This window comes from Cryptomeria japonica, chromosome 5, assembly GCF_030272615.1.
Source record: "Cryptomeria japonica chromosome 5, Sugi_1.0, whole genome shotgun sequence".
In the NCBI taxonomy this organism is placed as follows: Eukaryota; Viridiplantae; Streptophyta; class Pinopsida; order Cupressales; family Cupressaceae; genus Cryptomeria; species Cryptomeria japonica.
In genome coordinates, this window is record NC_081409.1 from 171,039,694 (window position 1) to 171,055,144 (window position 15,451).

The 15,451-nt window shown below is 33.5% G+C and overlaps 1 long non-coding RNA gene across 2 annotated transcripts; it reads right to left on the reverse strand.

Moving 5' to 3' along the window:
- Positions 1-9,516: 9,516 nt before the first annotated feature.
- LOC131875601 (uncharacterized) lies at positions 9,517-11,965 on the reverse strand. 2 transcript variants are annotated; one of them, XR_009372421.1, is made up of 3 exons: positions 11,347-11,965; positions 9,904-11,226; positions 9,517-9,820 (listed from the first exon to the last, which is right to left on the reverse strand). It is a non-coding gene; the product is annotated as an uncharacterized LOC131875601 (long non-coding RNA). The 2 variants fall into 2 exon arrangements; XR_009372420.1 differs by having other exon boundaries at positions 9,904-11,965.
- Positions 11,966-15,451: the final 3,486 nt, after the last annotated feature.

Below are 15,451 nucleotides of genomic sequence, written 5' to 3' on the forward strand. Positions count from 1 at the left end.
TAGAAGTGGGATCAATTAAAGAAATAAGATATTTATTTAATTTAGGAAAAGGATAATTTAAATAAATAAATGTATTTATTTAAATGAGAAATAAGGCTAGAAGAGGATAAATGAATTAATTAAATAAATAAAGATTTATTTAATTAATAGATGAATTAGGCTAAAGTAATTATATAAATAAAATTTATTTATTTAGATTGGATAATTTTGGGTGTCTACATCACTCAACATTCTTAAAACACAAAATGAAAATGCTCTCAAAGTAAAATTTTGGAACAAACAATAATTACCACTTATTTGGTTAATTATTCTATGTTTGAAAAATACTTTGAACATTTACAAATATAAAGCATAATAGAAAGGTGATCTATTACTAGTGACCAGTTTTAAATCATACACATTAAGCAATATATTATGTCTAAAAAATGTCAATCAATTTTGAATGTTTAACATTTTTAAATTAAAAAATAAAAAATTAATATATGTGATTTAAGTCGTCTAATCACAAATCAACACCAAAACTTCTCAAAACAAAAACTCACACCCTTTCTTTGCCTTCTGCCATGATGGGATTTTTGTGAATCTAACGTAGAACAAGTCGGCAAGAATGTGACCTCATTCACGAACTATAACCTTATTTATATCTTCTCTTCTTGTACCATCACACAACAGAAGTAATCGCCTTCTTTGTGGGGACACCATTTCTGTCGAAACAATAATCTTCCCCAAAGCTATTTGCTCAAAACCAATAATATCTCCATGGTCTTGCTACTGTGAAGTAGTTTTTTCTTACTGCATAACTACCACCACTTCTAACCATATCAACAAAATTAATAATGTAATAGAAATTACGCCAACAGTTTTTTTATCATTATTCAACATATTCTATTTTTTCAAAAGCTTCCCACTTAGCTCAAATACAAAGCTAAAACATAACCCATGTGCTTAGTTGTGGACTCTTAAATAAATATCATTTTATCAATCTTCATGCTATTTCACAATCAAGTCATGGTTGCATGTTTTCTTTTTCAAATAACTCTAAAATTTTTGTGCTTTCACTATCCTACAAATAAAATTATATTACATCATAGAACAACATGTGAATCTATAAATGTGAATCTATAAATATACCTACATGTACATAAATTTTAATTGCTCCAAAGAACTTGATATATTTTTCACACAGTCTAGATGCATCCTCTCATTCACCATCTCTATCTCAAAAGAAAATCTACATGTTGAACACTATTTTCTAAGGATTTTGTACAGATTTCATGGAATTCAAAAGAAATTCACTACAAGGTGTAAGATGTAATTAAGTATTGGGCAAAAGTAGTATCATATGCTATAATATTTTCAATTAATGTCATATAAAAGGGTTGAAAGACAAGATTATATAAGAGGCATGGAGTGGTAAGCATCATAACATATATCATTTCATAATATTTGGCTCATACATACTGAAGGAAATATAAGGATGAAAAATACATCTTTATCAGTTACTACAGATAGTCAAAAGCCTACAAGTTATATAATTCTATCACTAAGGGTAATCACTAGTAAAGGTGTCATATTCAAGGAAGAAGGAGCATATGATGATAATTTTTAAAATATTTTTGTTTACAATTGTAATGAATTTAAATGATTAAAAATAAAAAAATCAAATAAAGGTGATAAATCAAGTCTACAATAAGGTACTCCATCAACAAATTCTCAAGGAAATAATTCAAAAGAATTGACAACTCCAAGGAACATTGAACGAGGTGAACCATTGAGTTATCCTCCTCTCAACTCACAAAAAGATGACGAATCTAATCTTTGTGCTTGTCTAATTAAGACAACAATTAGAGGTAAGATTTTAGTAGTTTTCAAGATATTTATGATCAACAAAAATATAGATTTATATTCATTTTTGTATTCATTTATGATACTATATATTTTGAGGATGCAATAAGGTAATAATATGAGGTGAAAGCTATGTATGAAGAGAGATTATATTGAAAATAATGACACATTTGAGTTAGTAAATTTACTAAAAGGTAAAGGGTGTATAGGAGTCAAATAATAAAAAAATAGTTTTAATACAATTGTTAAAGTCAAAAAGTATAATTCAAGGTTACAAGATAAATTATTTACACAATATGGAGTTGATTCCAATGATACATTTGCACTTCTAACAAAGATTGATACATTTAGAATTTTTTTACTCATTATAGCAGAAAATAATTAAAGGATTTATCAAATGAATGTCAAATTAACATTCTTGAGTGATTTTGTAGAAGAAGTCTATCAACAAGAACTGCTAGGATATAAAGAAAGTGGACATGAAGAAAATGTATGTGTCTTAAAGAAGGCTATTTGTGGGCTCAAACAAGTACCTAGAGCATGGTATGGCCAAATAGGTTTATACAAGATGATTAACTAATTCACTACAAGTTTTAGTAAATATAAATTATATGTGAATGTTAATAAGAAAGCTTAAATTTTTGATTAATAGGCCTTCTCTATTAATTAAAAATATTGAAGTACATATTCACAAAAAAAAGTTCAAGGGATACAAGATCACCCCGCGAGAGTCACACGACCAGCGGCTAGAAACAAAAAAATAAGCTATTCATCAAAAAAATTCCTTAAGCAGCGAAAGTAGTAGCAGCCGAGGGAGGAGGATCAAAATCATCTTTCTTGCCCCATATATCAGCGGGGCTAGGAGTTAGGTCTGGCACAGACCACCCATCTTTAGGACCTTTATCAATTTCTCCTTCCTCCTGCTTGGAAGGCGAGATCGCCAGGGCCAAGCGAGGAAATTTGGAAGTGGTGGAAGAGGGCCACACAAAAGCATCACCAACTGGAGGAGCAAAAGTCACAGGAGCAGCTAAGAGCCACCCCGAGGCAAAGCAACGCCACGGTTGAGAAGCCAAGTGGCGTCTCCAAGCATCATCTCTCCCGCCCGAGGGGCAGCGGGGAGGTTGGGACCGCGGGGTGTGAGAGCGGTGGGTAGACGAGTTGCAACCGCGACGATGGCCATGGGATGAAGTATGGTTGATAGAGATAGAATCTAGTAGCACTCTGGAAATTGCACAAGGGGCATTGCCCCAATGCTGGATAAGCTTCTGAAGGTGGCCCACCTCCAGGGCCACCTTGTCAGCTTGAACCTAAATCTGCATTAATACATTGTTACAAATGCAAGCTTTAGCATAAAGCTAGACATTAATATCCAAACAACTATGAGAAAAAGTAATTGCATTCCTATCCTTCCAAAGAGTGAATAGGATCTCCATTCTGAAAGCATGCCAAATCTAGGAAAATTTAAAGGAGATTCTAGGTGAATCACCCTGAAGAGCCATATGCCAGGAAAATGGCTCAGGTCGAAAAGGCTAAAAGAAATCGTGAATCCAACTCCAATACTGTTGAACCCTTCTACAAAACCAAAAAATATGTATTAAAGTTTCTTGATGACCAAAAAAAGGGCATTGGGGATCAGGATCCCCCAAATGCTTAAGTTTGGAACCCAAAGGCAACCCTTGGATGAGTGCACAACAAGCAAAGTGTGCAATCTTGGGTTCAATGGTGGCGGACCAGACAACAAGAAACCTAAATCTCCAGGAAGTCTGAGAAGACTGTAAGTGACATCATTGATTGAGAATATGGACCATAGGCAAATGAGCAACCAACCAAAGGTAACCCATTTTGGGTTTGTAGTTGGTGAAAGGAGTCCAAGGATACCATTTCCAGTCTTTGCACCAAAGTCTGATAGACCAAATGTTGAGCTTATGGAGTAAATTTGAGGCTAAGGCAAAGACTAGAAGGTCATAAGTCTGTTGATCTGGTCGAGATAGGCGAAACTGGACCTGGAGGTCTTCGCATGATCGGAGGCTCATATAAGCTTTGGAAGACACATCCTTAGGTGTTTTAATGCTGTGTTTGTGAAAATGCAGAGCACTGACACCCTGGATTTTGGCCAGTGGTAACCCTAGCACCTGAAAAAGAGGTGACCACAAGAGGTTGTGTTGATTCATAAATAACCCATCCCGAATGCTATTGCCGGCCCATTGAAGCCAAGGCTTGATAGATTCCCAAGCATGCTAGATGCTTTTAACCATAAAAGTACCTTGGCTCTGAACAAGGTCTTTCATAGTGAGCATGGTTTGCAAGCCAATCCCCTTCCAAGCTGGCTTTTTGGTAGGAAAGCCTGAAGAAATACGATGTCGAAGAAGGATTTTCCTGGCCTCGTACTCCCAAGCAACCCTATCGAAACCATGATGGTCACACCCAGAGGCCAAAACAAAGGCCTGAAGAAGTCTTTCCAACTTTATGTAAGAGGCCTTAGAAGGAGCCCAACATGAGGAGTAGTAGACATGGGTGGCTGCCAACACTTTGGAGCAAAATTGGAGTTTACCAGCCAAAGAGAGAGGCTTGGTGATCTAGTAGGCAAGTTTTTACTCAATCCTGGCTAAAACCACAATCCAGAGATTCAAAGGCAAAGCCTGGAAGGAAAAAGGAATGCCCAAAAAGAAAAAAACATTTCCATGTTGAAGCCATTTCCAGTCATACTGGAGGATCCAAGGCGGAGCGAGAAGAAAAGACTGCCTATAACATTACGTCTTGTGCCATTGAATGGCCAAACCAGATGCCAAGAAAAAGGTGTTCAGACACTAAAGAGCGGCCTATACATTATCTTCGTCCTCAATGAGAGTGAGAAAGGAATCATCTGCAAAGTAACCATTGACAAGTTGAGAGGGTGACTCGGGCAAGGAGATACTACAGACACACCCAATAGAGATAGCATTAGCAAGTAGCGAAACCCTTCCATTGCAAGAACATATAAAGCAAGAGCCAGAGGACATCCCTGGCGAATGGATCTGAAAAGGCCAAAATCCTCAAACTGTCGGTCATTAATGGTGATGCAAGCCGAGGCATCTCCAAATAAAATCTGAATAGACAGGACAAATCAAGGACCAAAGCCAAGAGCTTTGAGCATAGCAAAGATAAAAGGCCACTCAATGCGATCATATGCTTTTGCAAAGCCAATCTTAAGAAAGATTTTCCACTGTTGAGAGTGTCTGGCCCAGTCCATCCCTTCCCAAACGGCAATAATATTGTCCAAAATAAACCTGGATTTAATGAAACTAGTCTGTTTTGGATGAACAACAAGAGGCAGGAGGTGGTGAATCTTGAGAGCCAAGGCTTTGGCAATGATCTTATAAGAGACATTGAGCAAGGTAATAGGCTGCCAATTGCAAATATCCTATGGATCCCCAGCCTTAGGGATAAATTTGATGTTGCCTCGGTTAATCATTTTTCCTAGGGATCGGGAATGAAAAGCTTCCAGATAGACCTTATGGAGGTCAAGACCAATACAAGGCCAAAGAGCTTTGTAGAATTCACTAGGGAAGCCATCACAGTCCGGGGCTTTGTCATTTTCCATAGAAAAAGCGACTTCCTTGAGATCATCAATGGTTAGTAAGAGATCACAAAAGGGTTGTTGAGAATCGAAGAGCCGTTTGGGAACAATGACTAAGAAGTCTTGCAAATCTTGGGTTTTGGTCAGAGAGTCTCCCTGCATTGTGAACACCTTCTCATAATGATGGACAAAGAAGTGCAATATGTCTGGCAATTCAGTGAGAAGAGCCTGCCCCTCTTTGATTTTCTTGATCCCTACAGTGGTATGACGGGCACGTAGAGCCAGGAATAATTCCTTAGAGGCCCTATCACCCACCTTGAGCTAGTGTAACTTGGCTTGATTTGAGCTCCTTTGGCTGAGTGGCTATTAGCAACTTGTTTCTGATGGTGGAGCTCAGCTAAACGAAGTTGCAGGGTAGAGTCAAAAGGATTCAAGGCTAGAGCCTCTATGGCAGCATAAAGAGCTTTGGTGGTCACATCATACAACCACCTGCAGTAAATGGCGAGTTGTCTACCATAAATGCACAGAAACCTCACAGAGCGGGTGATGGCGTCATGCCACCAAACAATCCAACCAGTGTGATGATGGGGCCTTGGCTCTAAATTCCAAACCCTTTGAATGTGGTCCATCATGGTTTGATGGTGTACGAGAGACACATTGAGGTAGAACTACATTTTGGAAGGACGTTGCCTAGCTATTTGCCATTTAATGCTAAAATTTATGGGGAAGTGATTGGAAAATGTCACATCAATAAGAGGAGTGATAGACAGATCATGATCTTCAGAAAAGGAGAAGAAAGATTGCGCAGATATCATATCATGATCAAGCCTTTTAAGAATTTTATCAGAGCCATCTCTGAAATTAGACCAAGTGTGCCAGACCCCACCAAGGTAGCGACGGTTGGTGTTGGGGTCGAAAAAGACCCAATTTGTTGCGCATATAGCACTAGGCTTCCCACTCACTGGCTGTCCAACAAAAATGCAAAAAATCATCCTTATCAGATGCCACCTCAACCATATTGAAGTCCCCACACATGACCCAAGTGGTAGGTGGAAGATTGTCCACAATCCATTGCCAGAGGTATGATCTATCAACCGAATCATTGGGAGCATAAACATTAACAATCCCAACGGAATGATTATCAATTGACAACAAAACCCAGACGACGCACTGCATGGGATCAAAGCCATCAGAGATGACTATAGAGCACCACTGAGGTGAAATAAGAGTAACAACTCCACCTCAAACAACTTCATGCTGGGAGGGAAAAACAAGGCTATCCAGCTAAATAACACGACATGCAACATTGAACATGAAACCTGCAATTTTGACTTCCTCGAGGCAAAGAACATCTAGGCCTACCACACGTTGATGAACACCTCGAACAAAATATTTTATGGAGAGGTCTATGAGACCTCGAACATTCCATGAGATGTAATTCAAGACAAAACCAACATATCTTCCTCATCCCCAAGAGAGGAGAAGCTATTGCGCAAAAAATATGGGTCCCCATTGGAGATGACTCATTGTTTTTCTGAACCACCATCTACAATCTCAGCATGCCCAAAAGGGCTGTGAGAGCGACGTAGAGAGTGCGGAGCAGAAATCGCAAACACAGCCTGAGGAGTGCGCACCCAAGGAGGGCGAGCAACACCCTCATAAGAGGCCTTCCCTTGTTGGTCAAGGTTTGAAATGGAAGTAGAAACTGCCTGGGAAGACGGAGACTGCGAAGGAGGATCCGTCGTCGGTTGAGAACTGGAACCGACGGGAGTCTTTTGGGCTGAAGCTGCAGATTTTTTACCTTTACGAACAACAATGGTCAATTCCTCTTTCTTAGCTCCCTCCACACGTCGAGAGCCAAACTCCTTAACAGGGATTTTTATTTTCGGAGTAGCCATGGGACAATCCCTTATCTTGGGTTCCACCGACTGGCACTGATAACAAGTGTTGGGTAGGTTCAAATAAAGCACCTTCTGGGTGAAGGTGTTGCCTCCCACTTGGATATCAACAGTTTCTTTTAGGTCGCGAGAAAGGTCGACCTCAACACACACCCTCTTTTGAGGATGAGCATTAAAAAAATGGTCTAGCTCAAGGAAAACAACTTTGCCAACAGACTGAGAAATGGTTTGCATGAAAGGACAACAAGGCAAAGGAAGACTAGGGAACTCAACCCAGACTGGAACCCATTATTTTTTTCATATCAGACAGAAAAGTAAGGAGACCATCATTGAAAAACTAGGAGGGAAGACCTAACAATCCAAGGCCCATGGGAGAGAATAGCCTCTACATGGGAAGGGTTTGAAAAGCGGAACAAAAAAAAACCTTTCATGAGGCTTTGGATGCCATCAAGCCTAACTCCATGAGGAGACCAGGCTTTGGCGACTCAATCACGAAGCATGCTTTCCAGAGGGATCCTACCCACAAAATATCCTACTAAAGTACATTTTTCAAGACAATCACAAGCATTATCAAAATCTTGAACATAAAGTGCAACATCGGGTGAGGACATACCTCATGAAACACTTTTGGAACAAATTTGTGAGGGTGTTTGTTCAGGGGCGCCATGAGGGTCCGTTGCAACAACTCTAGCACCAACATCAACTGTTGGGATAAAGTTGGTCGGAGCCATAATAAACACAAAAAACAAACAGTAAATGCGGTCTAAAATAAGCAAGACGTAATACGAAACCTCAAACCTGAAAGATTAAATTTTGATAATTTATTTATATGTTAATTTTATTCAATAGCTTTTTATAGACATGTTTAAATTAGTTGGTAAATGAAAAAGAAAGAAACAATAGACCTACGATTGATGAGATTGTTTCTAGGCATTAGAGTTGTACAATTTGATAGATGCATTTTTTATTTATCAATCTAAGTAATTTAAGGATCAATTGAGAAGATTTATAATATTGGATTGTAATCCCACTCCTAATTTAATAGCAATAAGAACCAAACTTAGAAGAAAAGATAAAAGACATAATATTATCATCCAACTATATTCAAGAGAATCACTGGAAGTTTGGTATATCTCATAATAACAAAACCAAATATTTTCTATGGAGTTAACCTAATTTATAGGCAAATAGAGTCACCAAAGGATTCACATTAACAGCTTGCTAAAATGATATTGAGATAAATATAGCATTGGAAAAGTACAGAACATTATATTCCACAACTAATTATTTTTATTTGATTGGTTGCACTGACAATGATTTTGCAGCTAGCATGGATGATAGGACATACTTCAAGATAGGTATTTTATTTTGCATCTAGCATATTTGAATGGGCACTAAAGAAGCAAGAAATAGAAATAAATTTATTAGAAAGAATGGAGTACACAACAAAAATATTTGCAACATGTTATAAGCATTTTGGATTTGAAAATTATTAACAAATTCAATCAACAATCGAGAAGATGGAACACCAATCTAGTCTGTCCTCCTATCTACGTTACTAAGAATGGAGATCTGAGATGAATGGTTTCACTGCTTTATAAGTATCTTTCCGTGCAGAAGTTGTATTGGCTTGCATCAGATTGTGATAATGGGGATTTATACTAATAGATCGCCATCACTGTTCTTAACGAGGCAAAAATGACTAGAGATTTAATAAAGCTTTCCTTTTATACATCACCTAAAGCGGTGACGTTATATCATTAATGTTTGACATTTTGCGTTATATTTTAGAAACATGTACTTGAGTTAATCTCTAATTTACTAACTTATTAAATTCAGAATTACTTAAGGAAACTTGATTAAACGAAATACATATGGTTTTCAATACAATAGAAACTATATTTACAGCCAGAAGTTATACATTAGATAATTTAGATAATTATATAAGGTTATAATTTTTTTTAAATTTATTAATGTAAGATTCATAAAGAAAACAATGCTCAACATGCTGATTTTGTTTTGAAATAGGAATTATAAATGAGAGTATGATTTTTTATTTTAAAAATTAATTTTAAATTTCTAATTTAGAAAGAATTGAAATAAGATATCATTGTTATATATAAAAAACTACAATAAATGAATGAATAGACTAAAATTTTATAATTCACATAGTAAGATAACTGACAATATTCTAACAAGATGTAAGAAAGTTAACAATTTAAAAAAAATGATAAATATTATTGACACATTCGTCAACAACCAAAAAAGCTCTCAAAGCATCAAGATATGTTCCTTTGAGCTCCAACAAAATATGAAGTTTCTATAGAGCCACTTCAAGCTAAAAAGTACTAACATAATGCCATGTTTTCATGGAGGCACTTCAAATGAAGGGTTAAACGTCTCCTTCAAGATCATACAAAGATTTTTATTTTTATTTTTAGCTTTAACATAAAGCACCAACAGCATTCCAATCTTCCATAGAGGTCGTTCAAGCAAAAGGATAAACTTTTTGTAATAAGCCCTGTAGGATCATTCAATAATGATTACTTAAAAATGTATAAAATTATAATAAAAAACATTATATTGTGGAGAAGAAACATATACCTGATCTACAATAATATGCTCTTTTGAGATTCAACATGAAGCACCAACATAATTCCAAACTTCCATAGAGACAATCCAAGCTAAAGGTTAAACTATTTCTATAATAACTCCTGTAATTTCATAAAAAAAAATGACTACTTAGAAATGCATAATCTTATAATACATAATACGAAGTTTCCATAGGGGCACCAACATAATACGAAATTTCCATAGGGGCATTTTAAGCTGATGGATAAAATTTTCATGTACAAATATATAATCTTCTAAAAAAATAATTATAGTGTAGAAAACATACATACTTGATCTTTAATTATATGCTTTTTTAAATTCCAACATAATATGAAGTTTCTATGATGCCAATTCAAACTAAGAAGCACCAACATAATATCAAGTTTACATAAAGACACTTCAAACTAAGAAACAATTTTTTATTCAATAAATATATTTAAAAATTACATTAGACAATTGAATTATTATATTAATACAATAATTCTAACACATTTTGTAGTATTTCATTTATATTGTATTTTTCTTTTAATCATGATAGCTAATTAAAAGAATATTAATATCAAATGTAAATTATCAACTATAACAAATGGTATTTTAGCATGTAATTTACTATGAAAAAACTGATGAAAATATTGATCATAATTTATCAACTTAAAAAACAAATAAATAAAAATTATTAGTAACAAAAAATATTAAATTTTTGTTAGATAACCATAATGTATACAAAATCAATATAATCAAAATTTCAAGAAAAATATTACATAATATATAGACATTATGAAAGAAATTAAAAAAAATGTTTATAGAAGATTTAAAAATTCTCATCTTCTTCAATTCTCTTTGCTTCCATATTTTTGAAATCTTTTTATATCTTGGTTCCATCTCTTCATCATTTATTCGGCCTCAAACAATCTTCTATCTCCATTTTCTTTATGTTTCTTTATAATGTCTTTATATCATATAACATTATCTCAAAACTTGATTCATATTAAATTTGTATACATATAGCCATCTAACTAAAATTAAAATTTATTATTACTTAATAAAAAATAAAACATAGATTTTAAATTATTTTTAATTTTCATAAATAAAACTCATAATTAAATATCACTTGTAATAGTAAAATATAAATTTATTAAATATTTAAAAGTTAAAACACTAAATTTAGTCAAATCAATTTCTCCTATCCTACCCTCAAAACAACTTTCAAATATAATATTCTATAATAAGACAACAAACTATAAAAGACAATTTATAATATAAAATCATAAATTGTTAGAAGTATCTGGTTCTCCATTCCATATGGAGTGCACCCTGCAATAAAAAAAAAAAATACGTTTAACCATAAATTGGCCAAACCCTAGAAAACAAAAAGTAATGTAATGAAACCTTAAAAAAAAAGAAAGGGTAATGTTATGCTTTGAACAAACATACGGCATCCATTTACATCAAAACCGATCGAGCTGTTAGAGCAGAGGTAAACAACATAACAAAAAACAGCAAGGGTAAACTCCATAACCAGCTCAATCGCCATTTCCTGCTTCACAAGAAAAAATCAACAGAAAACGCAGACAACACACATTATAAATAATCTTATCACAAACAGTAATGTAATGCTTTGAACAAAAATGATGCCTCCCTCACCTACATAAAAAACGGCTGTGAGAGGTAAATTCTATAACGTGGAAAATCAACACAAAACTCGGACAATATAAACTCAATATAAACTCCCTGAAAGTGCAAACTGTAACACAAAACTCAGACAATATAAACTCCCTGAAAGTGCAGACTGTAACTCTTAACGCAAAGGAGAAACACGTTTTAGAAAAGATTGTATGCCTATTTTATTTATAAAGGGCGAGAGTAATGATATAGTAGCAGAGCAGCAGTCATGGAAAATAAAGATGAAAGTAGAAAAGCAAAATCCTCACAAGACAAGCCCAAAACTAAAAGACTCGAACCAAAAGACTCATAGTAGCAGTCATGGAAAATAAAAATGAAGGAAGAAAATTAAAATCCTAACAAGACAAGCCCAAAGCCAAAAGACTCACAACAGACGTTGTTGTTTGTTATGAGTTTGGTAGAGCGGTGGGAGAGGGTTTATATAGGAAGGAACGCAGGGTTTAACCTCCCCTGAGTGTAACCTTCACTGTCAACTCTATCCAACACTAAAACTGCACGATGCCTGACACTGACCGTCTCAGAGCTGTCCAATTGAACCTACAAGTTACACGCCTTTGAAGTTGTACACAGGACTAGATTCTTTGACACATCGAAATCTTTTGGTGGGGACACAAGAGGGTGACTAATCTGACAATCAAATTGAAATGCGCGACAGATATCTGCATTCAGATCTCATCTATCGATATATTATTCAAATCACAGTAGATATTTATGTACTAGCAATTGCATCTTGGTGTGCAATGGGTATGTCCAAGAGATTTGGATTTGGAATTTTAATAAGTAAAAAATTTGTTCATTATATGTATGTGTAATGGATGAGGTCGTTTGGTAGGTCATTTAACAAATGATGTAGATAGGTGATAAAGAGAGAGAAAGGGAGAGAGAGATAGGAAAATAGAGTTAAGAGTGATATGGATAGAAAAAGATAGAGAGAGCAATGAAAGGGAAATAGAGCTGGAGAGATAGAGAGACAGAGAGGGAGATAAATATATAAATAGTTAAAGAGGGAAAGAAAGGGAGAGAGAGGAGATGTAGAAAGATATGGTAAGAGGGAGTGATAGGGAGAGAGGGGGAGATAGAGAAAATGAGATATAGAGAGGGAGGGAGAGGAGAGAGAAAATAGTGATAGAGGGGGCAAGAGCAAGAGATAAAGGAGGCAATATAGATAAGTAATATAGAGAGTAGGAGTGAGAGAAATAGAGATAGATAGACAGGGAGAGAGAAATAGTGTATATGTGTGATAGTGAGTGATGTATGTATGTAGATAGAGAGAGAGAATAATTAAAATTGATAAAATAAAGTCTCCATCAATAATAAGAAAAATTGTATGTGTGGAAATGATTAGTCTTTCATATAAGTGGATAGACGAAGTTCCAAAGCTAGAAACTTTTTGTTTTCTCCTATTGGAGCTTAAAATTGTTACATTTCTCAAATACAAAATGGACTTTGACAATAAGTACAATAATTTACATTACATAAAATATAGTATAAAATAATAATTGTATATATTATACTTAATATTTTTTCAATAAACACAACTCATTCATATCTGATTTTATTTCATCTTTCTCTCTGTTTAATCTCCATAATTTAATAAATATATATAAAACTTACCTCACTTGACCAAAAAAAAATATAGGTCCATGACGAGTGTATGTTAGCTTAAGTTTCATTTTCTAATTATGTGATAAAAATACATTAGCAAGTATTATTGTAGTGTCTATTTATTTGTATTGTTTGATTTTTTATAAGAATCTTTGTTTATTATTTTGTATGTAATTGTTTTATCATATTATTCGATTGAATAACAAATACAATTTGATTAATTGAACATATAAATTAATATTTTTTTATTTTATTTTTAAATTTAAGAAGGATTGGTGCTTCAATATTTCAGAATGCTTAAGTTCTTTCTTTTGAATATTCTATTACAATAAATTTTGTTTTCAATATCTTATAAATTTACTTTCTTCTATGAAAAAATAGACTCATAAATTAATGTTTTAAAATATTACAAAAAAAATAGAACTCATCTCAAATTAAATCTATTTCTAAATTATTAAAAACAACATTTAAAATTTGATTTAATTTAATATATAAAAAAAATTATTCTATTTTTCATCCCTATCTACCTATTTGCAAATATCTCCTCACTTATGCTCATAAATATAACTAGCTTATATATATAAAGAAAGCCAATAGATATCGAGGCTTTCATTTTTTTAATTTAAAATATATATATTATTTAAGTAGAAAAAAAAAGTAAAAGCCTCCACATATGTCCGCTTTCTTTATATATATAATATAATATATATAAACACCACAATGAAAAGAAATTAAATAAAGAAACATTTATTAATCTATAAGTCCAATAATTTATTTCTAATTTGGTTAAGATTTAGGATTAGGGTTCAATTTGGTTTAATGTTTAATTAGGTTTAGAAATAAGATTTAATATGGTTTAGGGTCCTGCTTCAACTTTTGGATTCAATTTTATTTATAGTTTATGGATAGGGTGTAATATGGTTTAGGTTTAACTTTTGCCTATGATTTAGAAGTGTCTATTTTCTCATCTTGTTTGCTTAATTAAGTTATGTTAAGGTTAGAATTCTTTTATTTTAGTCATAGGATTAGTTTTTAATTTTGTTTAATGTTCAATTAGATAAAATGCTAAGTTTCAATTTGACTTAGTTTTAGGGTTAAGGCTTGGTTTGGTTTAGTTTTAGGGTTAAAGTTCATTTTGGTGAAAGTTTTTGGTTGAATTTAGTATAGGGTTAGTGTTAATGTTAAGGCTATGGTTAAGGTTAGGGTTTGGGTTAAATATAGTATAGGGTTAGAGTTCAATTTGGTTTATGATTTAATTAGTTTTATAGTTGGCATTTAATTTGGTTTAGTGCTAGGGTTCAATACGATTTAAAGATAGGATTTATTTTTGTTTAGTATTATGTTTATAGTTCAATTTGGTTAGGGTTAAATTTGGTTCATGATTTGGGTTTAATTTAATTTAGGATTAGGGTTGTGTTTGGTATAGGGTTAAGGTTCAAATTGTCTTAGTGTTAGGGTTAAATTTAATATATCTTTAGGGTTCAATTAGGTTTATAGTTAGCATGTAATTTGGTTTACTATTAGGATTAGATTTTAGTCATTCAATGTTATTGTTACAATTCATTTTGGTTGGGGTTAAGGTTTGAAATTTGATTTAGTGTTAGAATTAGAATTCAATATTGTTTAGGTCTTGGGTTAAATTTGCTTTAGGGTTAAGGTTATTAGGGTTAGGGTTAAATTAGGTTGGAGGTTAGTGCTCAATTTGATTTAAAGCTCAATTATGTTAACAGTTAGGATTCAATTATGTGTAATGTTAGGGTCACAATTCAAGTTGTCTTAGCATTAGGGTTTAATTTGGTTAAGGGTTAGGATTAAGGTTCAATTTGGTTTATTGTTTAGTTAGGTTTAGGGAGAAGTTTAATATGGTTTAGGGTTATGGTTGTAACCCTTACACAAATCCAAAGATAACCCTAACCCTAACCATACTTAAACCATTTTATTATAATCATCATTGATCCTTTGTTGTGGCATAAAATCTAACCATTTTGGTACTCCAAGCCTAGTCACAATTTTATCATAGATTCTTTTTTGCAACCCTAATATAACCCTAACATTAAACATAAACCCTAATTCAATAATAATTAAAGTTGAAGGTTGTGGTTGTAGATTTTATATAGGGTTGGAAATCAATTTGGTTTACAATAAAATTATTTTTATAGTTGTCATTTAATCCGATTTAGTGGTACGGTTCTATACGATTTAAATTTAGGGTTTATTTTGGATTAATATATGGATTATAGTTCAATATGGT